Here is a 10,559-nt window from a genome sequence, read left to right as displayed (position 1 = left end):
TACAGAGGGTTTTGATTTAAAAAATGATATTGGCACAACTTGCAATTTTTCTTAATTTCATATTTAAAAGCATTTTACAACTCTGTGAGCTATCAATTAATTCTGATTTTTCTACTTTCGTAATTTGTTTTCAGAGCTGGGTGCTGAACCCAGAGCATGACATATGATGGACAAATGCTTTAACAAGGGGCCATACCTACCACCCAGCTGTTACATAAAATTTGAGTATTTACTTTTATTAATAACTCTGTTTGTTTGTTCTTTAGCCAGGCTGTTCTTGAATTTAGGCTGCCCTCATGCTTTATTGTTGGGATCGTAGGCATGTGACACTAAACAATATTCTTCAGTCCTAAGGAAGAAACAGAATGGAAGATGAAACACAAGAGAAATACGCAGATGAATATGAAAATGACCTCAACTGAAATAGCTTAAGGTGGGAGAGGTGTACATAGGCATTCAACACATTTAATATTCATAACTATGAAAGATGATTAACATAAAGAAATGATACTAAATGGGTAACTTGAGAAAAAGGGTTAAAGAAAATAACAATTACATTAACATCTTCCTAATGTACAACACAGTGATTTATTGAGGGTTCCTTTTGGCCTACACTGGCTTAGGTGTTTGGGGCATGCTATAATTTGGATCTGACTGTCTCCCCCCAAACCCCAATGCATTGATGGCCTGCTTGGTCTTCATCTTGGTGCTATGTAGGAAGAAAGCTCCAGTGTAAGGAAGTTAGGTTATGGAGGTAGCACCCTTGGAAAAGCTTGAGAGATCCAATGCCCACCCCCATCCCCACTGGCTTCTTTGTTGCCATCAGGTGAGTAATTTCACTCCTTCTATGATGTGTGCTTCATAACAGGTGCAAAACTAATCACGATCATGGACTGACACTCCTATAATCACAATCACAATCCAAAGTAAAAGTTCCCCCACTACTTTTCCTAGGCATTCTGTTACATTATGAGATCTCTAACATGTGGTATGCTAATAAGCCTAATATTTCTGCCTTCACAGCATTTGCATGCAAAATTTCACATCTTGATTGTTAAGAAATGTCAAATAGGTACAAACCACCCAGTCTGAAAAGTTACTAAGTCTTCCTTTCAATGACCTGTTTCTCACTTTCCCCTCTCCATTTCACACTCTCCATTGCTTTCCTACCTGTACTCACTATTTCTAGCCATTGTTTCTATCCCTGAGAAAAGAACAGAGTGTCACCTTAGGCAATGTCACCTGATAGCTGCTGCATTCAAAAGATTGTACCTGCTCTGTCTGGAAGGCCTTTGTCCATGCTCTGACGGCAGACTTCTCCTGTCACCTCCATCAAAATCCTTTTGTTAAAGAAGAGAAGAGGACTTGTATGTTCCAGGGTCCTACAGTGCTTAACCAGAGCACATTATCTGTTTGTATACCTCTTGAGTTCACTGTAAATCTTACAGCCAAAATATTCCTTCTTTTCCTACATGTCACCCGAGCCCACCACAAATAAGCAGTTGGTAAATGCTAATTGAATGAAGGAACAGAGGGAGCAGTCTGTGGAGAAGGTAGAAACTAGATTTTCAGAAAGAGTGGGAAATGTATGAGGTTGGAGGAAAAATAAGGGCTACAGAAAAGCTGTTATTAAGCTATTATTAAACCGGTTTTTGATGGACGTCCTGCTTTCATTGGTGTGGGCTGAGTGAACAGCAGAGAGCTGGGGTGTGTGGTTTTAGGGAGTGGTTAGCCTTTGGCATGAGCCTTCTCCAAAGTGATGGAAGGGCTAAGGCCAATTAAGAACTCAAGGTTTGTAATAAGATATGGGGCAAAGGGGTTGAGGAGAAAGGTAAGCAGAAGAAATGAGAATACTAGACATGGGTTGTGGAGTGCCTATGGCTGCATTTAAGAGAGTAATGACATGATGAGTATGGCATGATGAGTGAGTGTAAAAATAACCTTGGCTCTCTACAGGTTCAGTTTCACAGTCTGTTAGCAGCCTGTGACCATGATGCATTCACCTAATCTGTACCCTGGTTCTCCCACTGTTAAAAATGAGAATATAATAAGTGTTGCTGAAATTGTTTGTTGATATATTAAGACATGAAGAACTCATAGAGTTAGAACATGAGCTCAGCATTTTGAGGATAGTAGAGACATAACCAAAGATGTGCAAATTCACAAATCATTGGTAATACATTGTGAATGCTAAACCACATGCCATGAGAAAACAATAGTGTCAACAAGCAGAACCTGGATAGTGTTTGAATATTCAAACACAGTGAACATTTCCTAAAGCATAAAAGTATAAAAATCAAGTATAAAAGATAGCAGTTTGTCAGTTTGGATCCAAAAGACATTTTCATAAATACATAAAAATATACATATGTATTATATTTCTTAATTATTTCATTTTGTTTGAATCAATAGTTGACTCGCCAAATGATGCGCTGTTTTCTTTGTCCTTGTAAGAAGAGAAGAGGGTTTTTTTGTTTTGTTTTGTTTTGTTTTTGCAGGCTTTACCTGTGTATTTCTTTACATGTCATCTGCAATAATGGCTGATGTACCTCTAGAGGGCAGCAGAGAATGCTATTGGGCATCAAGACCAAGGAGAGTAAAGAAAGGATGCAATTGCTCTCAAAGGATAGTTCTCCGTCTGTGGCTAAGATTCAAATTACTGTTGGCTCTCTTGTAAGACAACCAGTTATCCATGGAACCATTTTTTCCAGGTCCTCCTTGTCCATTCATGCAGGAGGGATCACAATTTCCCACCAGGTAGTTTTGGATGGATGAACGGAAGAGTCATATGAAAGTAAAATGTTAATATGTAAAACAAATCCCTCAAAACTCGTTAGTTTCCCTCTGTGGTTTTCTACCCCACATAAACAAGCCTCAGTGGAATCACCCATCTCCATAAAGAGAACAGCCCCAAACGTGCTTGACCGCAGTACCCGAGCTGGCATTGTGATGATGTAACATGCCATGAGTGAGTACAAATCACAGAATTGAGAGTTCTTCCATTTTCACCTCAGCATGTGCCATGCCTGCTACTGAGTCCTCTGTTCTCTGGCCATTGCTGGGGCATACACAGGAGGCCATGGTGAGTATGCACCCTAAATTCTGAGACAAGGTGTGGACAAGGTCAGGAGAAAATGCCAATCTGAGGAAATGTATAAAATTTGAGTTCAGAATCTGACAGGAGACTTAACTGGCCTCTTTTTTATTGTTTAAAAATTTCATACATGATACAATTTATCTTGGTCATATTCCCCCCTCCCACTCCCTCACTCTAGCTCCCACATCACCTCAACATACCTTTTTCCAAACTTCATGTCTTATTTCATTTTAAATGTGCTATGAGTGTTTACCCAGATGGATATATGTGCACCAAATGCTTGTTTGGAGTCCATGGAGGTCAGAAAAGTGTTTCTGATTCCCTAGACCTGGAGTTACAAACAGACAGACAGATGTAGACCTCCATGTTTGCTGGGGAGCAAACCTAGGTAATCTGCAAGAGAAGTATTTATTCATAACCACTTAGTCCTCTCTCCACTTTATCATCATCATCATCATCATCATCATCATCATCATCATTATCATCATTATCAGTTTACAATCTACTAAAGGGCTAGTAACCTTGAGAGTTGTAAAATCCTTTTCAGAGTTTGAGTGTGCAATAGTATTTTAAGAAATCATACATTCACTGGTTTTGTTAGATTATAAGTATAGAGCAAAATTTAAATAATAAGTGGGCATTATGCTTTGAAATATTCTATTTCTTATCCAAATAACAACGTTTTTGTTTAGTTAGAAAACTGCAAGGGTATTCCTTACAAATAAAGTCTCCTGGACATAGAATGTATGATACAAAGCCAGTCATCTAGGTCATGTGAATTTTAAAATTCAAAAATCCCTAATAGTTATTCAAAAAATTAAAACAGGATTAACAGTTAAATAATATATTTTTATCAAACCCAGCAGAATCAAAACATTGTCATTCCAATGTGTAACATCTTTAAAATTCTTAGCTCCAGAAGCTGTGTTCCAGAGGTAGCCAAGGTTGTACCTTGCATTGGCAGCCCAACTTGGTAGTGTAAGAGTTGCCCAGATGGTACTGGTTTTGCAAGCATGAAGGGGTCATGGAAAGAAACAGAGGCTTGGCACTGTGAGAGGCCAGGAGAGGCACTGGTGAAGGTGCAGCCCAAAAGCAGTTGAAGACCCAGTGTTGAATTGGTCATACAGAGAAGTTGAGGCTAGGCACCATGAAGAAAGCCTAGGATAAGCTATTGGGGAAAGTGTAGCCCAGCTGCAGCAGAAGACCCCAGCATTATAGAGATCCCAGCACGATGGGATAACTACCCAGAACAGCAGCAGCCATGGAGTGGAACCTGCTTTGAGCTTAGAAGACAAGTTGTGCATGCTGCAGAGGGTGGAGCCAGAGAACTAACCCAGGCTCTATGGAGCAGCCCGGAAGATCTTGAGTGAATCTCAGATAATCAAACATCAAGGTATTTTCAGTTTCGAGTTTGGTTTTGCTTTGTTCAGGTTGTGACTGTGTCCTGGTTCTTCACTTTTGAAGTGAGAAGGTATTTAATTTAATTTTGATTTTTAAGGGAGCCCACAGCTGAGAAAGTCTGAATTTTTTTGAAGGTATTTTGGATTTTTAAAGAGATTGGATATTTTGAAGAGACTGAAGTTTTAATGTGTTTGAATTTGTAAGGAGTGTGGGATTTTTAAAACCATTTATGTTTTACATTATGATATCAATATCAATGTGCCATCTTGTGGATAAATGAGAAAGGAAAGGTTCTAAATGAAAAGTATTGTGTTTGTGTGTCAAGTTGACAAGGGGTCCGTTGTATTGGCTAGTTCTATGTCAATTTGACACAGGTGAGAGTCCTGAGATAGAAAAGAGCCTCAACTAAAAAAAAAAAAAAAGCCTCCATAAGATCTGGTTGTAGGCAAGCCTGTAGGGCAATTTTTTAATTAGTGTTTGATGGAAGAGGCTGAGCCCACTGTGGGTGGTACCACTCTTGGGCTGGTGATCTTGGGTTCTATAAGAAAGCAGGCTGAGCAAGCCACAATGAACAAGCCAGTAAGCAGTACTCCTTCATGGCCTCTGCATCAGCTCCTGCCTCCAGGTTCTTGCCCTGTCTTCCTTTAAGGATGGACTGTGATGTGGAAGTGTAAGCCAAATAAACCCTTTCCTCCCCAAGTTTCTGTGGTCATGATGTTTCATCACAGCAATAGTAACCCTATCTGAGACAAACCAACAGCATCAGAAAAGCTTTCAGTTCTTAAAGCATCGTATTAGTATTTCACTGCTTAGATAAAATTGTATTTATTTACCTAAAGCACTATTCAGAGCATATTCCTATTATAATGAAAAATTCTGTTTAATCTCATGTTCTCAACACTAATTTTTAATCTGGAAATGATTTTGAAATTCTAGAGGAAATAATGAGATAATGTTTTAGTTGTATTAAACATTGTTTTTAACTGATAGTAAGGAAAAGAAAACCAATCATGATTAAATGGGAACATTGCTTATAAAATAGTAAGAGATTTACAGCTCTTTAAACATACTTCATTAAAAAATTGGGAACAGGGAAGGAAAGAGTTCACACAAGCTAAATTAATAAAATTGCTTCTATAAATTCCCACTGGAAAAAAATTGTTAGCTCTTTTATGTAACTGAAAGTTTTCCTGTGCTTACCCGGCTCCTGCATCCTCATGGTCCTGCAACATAATATACAAAATATCAGCAACTTAGCAACTTAATGTTTTGAGATGACAAAGGAGATCTTATATTCCCACTTGACAATTCTTTTGTTATTTTTAATGAAGTGTAATTATGAGACACTAAGTGGCACCTATTGTCCAATGACAAAGTCAAAGCTTTTTGTAAAGATTTAGATCATCAGTCAGTCTGTACTCACACGGTGCTTTTTGTTTGTTTGTTTGTATATATATATATATATATATATATATATATATATATATATATATATATATATATATTTCTGTTAAGGATGTTTCCACTGTCAACTGAACATATCCTTTTCAACTTGACAGAAGTATTCCCAAGATGTGAACAGAAGGAGAAATCTGCAATGGTGACTACCAGAAGACTAGCGTACCTATGCACATACAAGCACATTTTTAATGAACTTGTGCTCAATCAAATGTTCCAGAAATACAAGTACCTTTCAAGCTTTGGGAAGCAAGTGTCTCTACCATACTAAGTATGTGCCCTTATCTGTGAACTTAGTAATATTTCTTCTCTGATTCATCAGCATTTGAAATCCAAACCTTCTTGTCTCCAGAACATTGCATATCTTGACATTTAATGCCCTTTTAATGATTATGTTCAAAACATAGTATCAAAATTTAAGTCATACCACTCCCCTTTGAAACTTGTGTTTCTCTAAACATTGTTCAGCATTGTAAGTAATAATTCAACTTAATAGGCATGAGAGTAGAGGGTACAAGGTCCTGGCACACACAGACATGCACTAGGGAAACCAGAAATGTTAAACATTCAGAATTATCTCTTCAGAGAAAGAAGATATTTACCTCTCTTCTACCCTGAATGCTGGAAAAGGCTGCAGTTGTCAACTTGGTGATCTTTTGCTATCTGTGGAGCCAGGCTTCACCAGAATCCCTCAGACTGTTATGTTTGTTTATCCCAGATTCCCCCTGCTACCCTGATAGATCTTGAGCATTGTGTCCCATCCCATCTTTATGAAGATGTCATGTGTGCCTTACAACAGCCTAGGTAACTTCTGTGTTATCATAGGGCCAGTTGACCCCGATTCATACAGGCATTATGCTTACCTCGGTCATTCTCCCCTGACTCTTGAGCAATGTTTCTGAGTCAATAGAACCCATCTTTTGGAAGAGCTTATGTGTACTTTGTAAAGAGTTTGAATGTAAACATGACTTAAGCTTTGTGTGCACACAGGATTGAATTAATTGTCATCAGGAAATGTTTTTCCAAAATTATGCTCTTCTTAGATATGATTAAAATGTCAGATTCTAGACATTTGAAGCAGCCTGGCTGATATGTCTGGCTGACTGGATTTTCTTCTCACCTCATGCGGCTCATTTCTGTGGTGGCAGGCGTGCTTGTGTGGAGTCCAGCACAGGAGACTAATGAATGATAAAGATCTTTGCTGCTCTTCAAACTCCCCACTCCCCAAGCATTTGGGAAATCCTGCACAAGCAAATGGTAGTTAGGAGTAAAGATACAGTCACTACTGTCACCATGTGGCCTGCATTCACAACATGACTTTATATACTTTGCAGGAATTTAATTCTTGTTTAATTGTTTAATTGTTCATGTATAAATCCTCATGATTTTACTTATGAGGGAACTGGAGTGCATGAACTTTGGTGGTTGCACCAAAGTCAAATAGAAAGTGAATGGTAAAACCAGTGTCTATACTCAGGCATCAGAATCCAGGCTCCCACCCAGTTTGCCAAAGCTCCACAATAAGAAATAAACCAACAGTGTCTTCAAGGTGTGCCAAATTGAGATGATTGTATGCGTGACAGATCTCTAGTCAGGCAAGCACAGGCTCTTAAGTAAACTTGGCAGGTGGATTTCCCCTAAGTGGCCACGGCTGCTGCCTCTGCCACCACCACCTTCTCCTGCTTCTCCTTCTCTTCCTCCTCCTTCCTTCTATCATTGCTTCCATCCTTTCCTCTTCTGCTGCTCCCTCCTCTCCCTCCCCTCCTCCTCTTCTCTCTTCTTCTTTTCATTGGTTAACATTTTCATTTTAGCTCACATCTCAAGGCACAGTCCACCATTGTGCTGTGAAATCATGGTGGCGGGAATTTAAAACATAGGGTCTAATTGCATCTTCACTCAGGAGTCAGAGAGATGTGAATGCTGTTCTTCAGCTGTTTGTTTTTTTAATTCTCAAAGTATGTTTCATTTATCCATTGACAATTTCATACGTGCCCACAACACTTAACCATATCTATTCCTGTTTCCCTTTCTCCCATACCACCCCAAACATATTCTCTCCAACTTCCATGTACTCTTTTATATTTATTTTGTTATAACCCACTCAGTCCAGTTAGTGCTGTCTGCTGGGATGTTGACTAATCTTGTTGACTTAGCTTTGTGTAGATCTTGTGCAAGTAATCATAACTCTAGTGAGTTCACACATGCCATGACCATGCCATGTGCAAAAGACAGAATTTCATGGAATTCCTGTCCTCTGGACCTTATGCTTCAGCCCCTTTCTCACACATCATTGTAGAGCAAGAGAGTTGAAATAGATGTCTTATTTAGTGCTGAGCTACCAACAATCAGTTATTCACAGCACGTTGACCTGAGCTATAAATCAACGTGTTGTTTCCCACAGCAAAAGTGGCTCTCAGGCCAAGACTGAAAGTGGCTCTAATCTATGGGCATGAACATTGTGTTAAGAACAGCATGTATACAGGACTCCATGAATGCAATGTCTGAAGGAAATAATCCAAATAATGCAGATTGGGTAAAAACTGAATAGTGAATACATGGCTGTTCATTTCGTTTAGTTCTTACCTGAAGTTTCCAGTTTTTGAAATATTGAATACTCAAAAGAGAAAGTGGAGATGGCATGCAGATACTTTTCTATGTTGTTTTTGCATAAAATATATTCAACTGTCTAGTGGAATTTACTGATTTATTGTAATATTGTAAGCAAATGTTTCCTATTGCTCAAATGTCTTACATTTAGATGGAAGAGATTTAAATTGTGATTCAAGAAAGTGGGGGACATTTGTCAGAGAATGAATACCTTCAAAAGTCAGTGAAATTTAAGCATTTTTAAGAAAAGGAAATTATTCTGGAAAGAGGATAAATTGCTAAAATATTGGAGTGTATCCTGCCCTGACAAACTGGCCTGCATACATCTGTTTAAGAAGTAGCTAAAAGTGGTGCTTAATATATAATGTGATTATAGGAGATCATAAGACAGTAAGGTCTAATTAATTATGTAAAAGTAGACAAATAGTATGACGGTAGAATTATTTAAGCAATTGCATTTCAGCATGGTACCCCATGATATAGTCTGTTGGGGAGCAGTGCAAAGTCCTACACTGATATGGTTGTCACTGCAGAGATGAAGTCACAGGTCAGGAAGATGATGGTGGAGGAAGAGAAGAATTGAGAAAAGGTGGAGTCTCTAAGACAGAGGCAGTCAAGTCCTGTGTCCACACAGTTTGTGTGTCCCAGCAGACATGGGTAAAACTGCTGCTCTCACAGGCATTTCTTGCTACTTAGCCTGCAGACTTCACTTTCTTATGATCTCTGATGCCTAACTATTCCAGCTCTGCACCTTCCAACTGCTGCTCTTGATTTTCAGAAGTGACCTTTGCTTCCCTGGAAGGCTAAAGGAACTGGTTTGTTTTCGACGACCCACGCTCTTTGGATTTTAGCACTAATGGTTGGTTACATGTTTTGATACCGAGATTCTGATCAAGCCAATCATCATCTTTTTCCTGCCAACTTCTGAGAAGAGGATATTCAGCATTTTTTTCAACTCCTTCCTCTTCACTTCACTTTTGTATTGTTGTTACAAAACTCATCCCAGGGATGAAAGGCCAGGAATGCGCTGCACTGCAACTGTGATTATGCTGGATCTAAGGAGGGAGCCCCTTTGCACACGGAAAAAAGAAAAAGTTCCTGTCTCTGTCTAGTGACCTTGTCAGTTTCTTCTCTCCTGCTCCTTTTCAAACATCACCAACATTTCACGTTTTAGTATTTTTTTCCCCTAATGTTCCTCCTTATTATTCACTGTGTTTTGCTGCAATACAGGTTCCTCCTTGGGTTACCTCAGATATTTTGCCCATCATTTATAGCACATATGACATCTGCCCAGCAGGTCACCCACAGATTGAGGAAGTCGTGTGACCTCTCCCTTCTTGATAAGAGATTATATAAGGTGCTTGATTTTGTTATTACGTCCACTTCTGTTTGGGTCAGGACTGTGGCATTTGGGGGTGGCTCATTGCTGTAATCATTCACTTGGGTTGCCCCTACCACAGATTTCACAATGCTCTGGGAGGTTATTCCACTTTTCTCAAGGTAACATTTAAAGCCTCTATTTTCAAAGTACAAATATTTTATTTTCTCACCACTGATTCCCAAACAGATAGCACTCATACATTTGAATCCCGGGAGCTGTCTGGATGCTGGCTGAGCACCAGTGTAAACAGCTGATGATCAATTTTCATTCTGGACAGTGTCTTTCATGTCAGTATGTGTTAGTTATCAGGCCATTTCTCTTTTAATTACCTGAGCAAAAAAAGGAGTGAGGATGCCATGTAGTCGGGAAGAAACTGTAAACAAACAATACAATACAGAAAGAACTGGGAATTAGGTTTATATTGTTTGTGCTGCAGACTGAAACCAGGTTCCCATCCACACTAAGCACAAACTGACTCTCAGCCCTGAGTTAGAGTTCTTTGCCTTGATCATTGTTCAATGTGTTAAAGAAGACATTGCTTGAATGTCTTGAATTGCATTGAATGAACATTCCGAGAGGCTGAAAGTAGCTGATTGCTTAGAACATAACAAACAG

Source organism: Onychomys torridus, chromosome 6, assembly GCF_903995425.1.
Source record: "Onychomys torridus chromosome 6, mOncTor1.1, whole genome shotgun sequence".
Lineage (NCBI taxonomy): Eukaryota > Metazoa > Chordata > Mammalia > Rodentia > Cricetidae > Onychomys > Onychomys torridus.
This window is presented reverse-complemented; position numbering follows the sequence as displayed.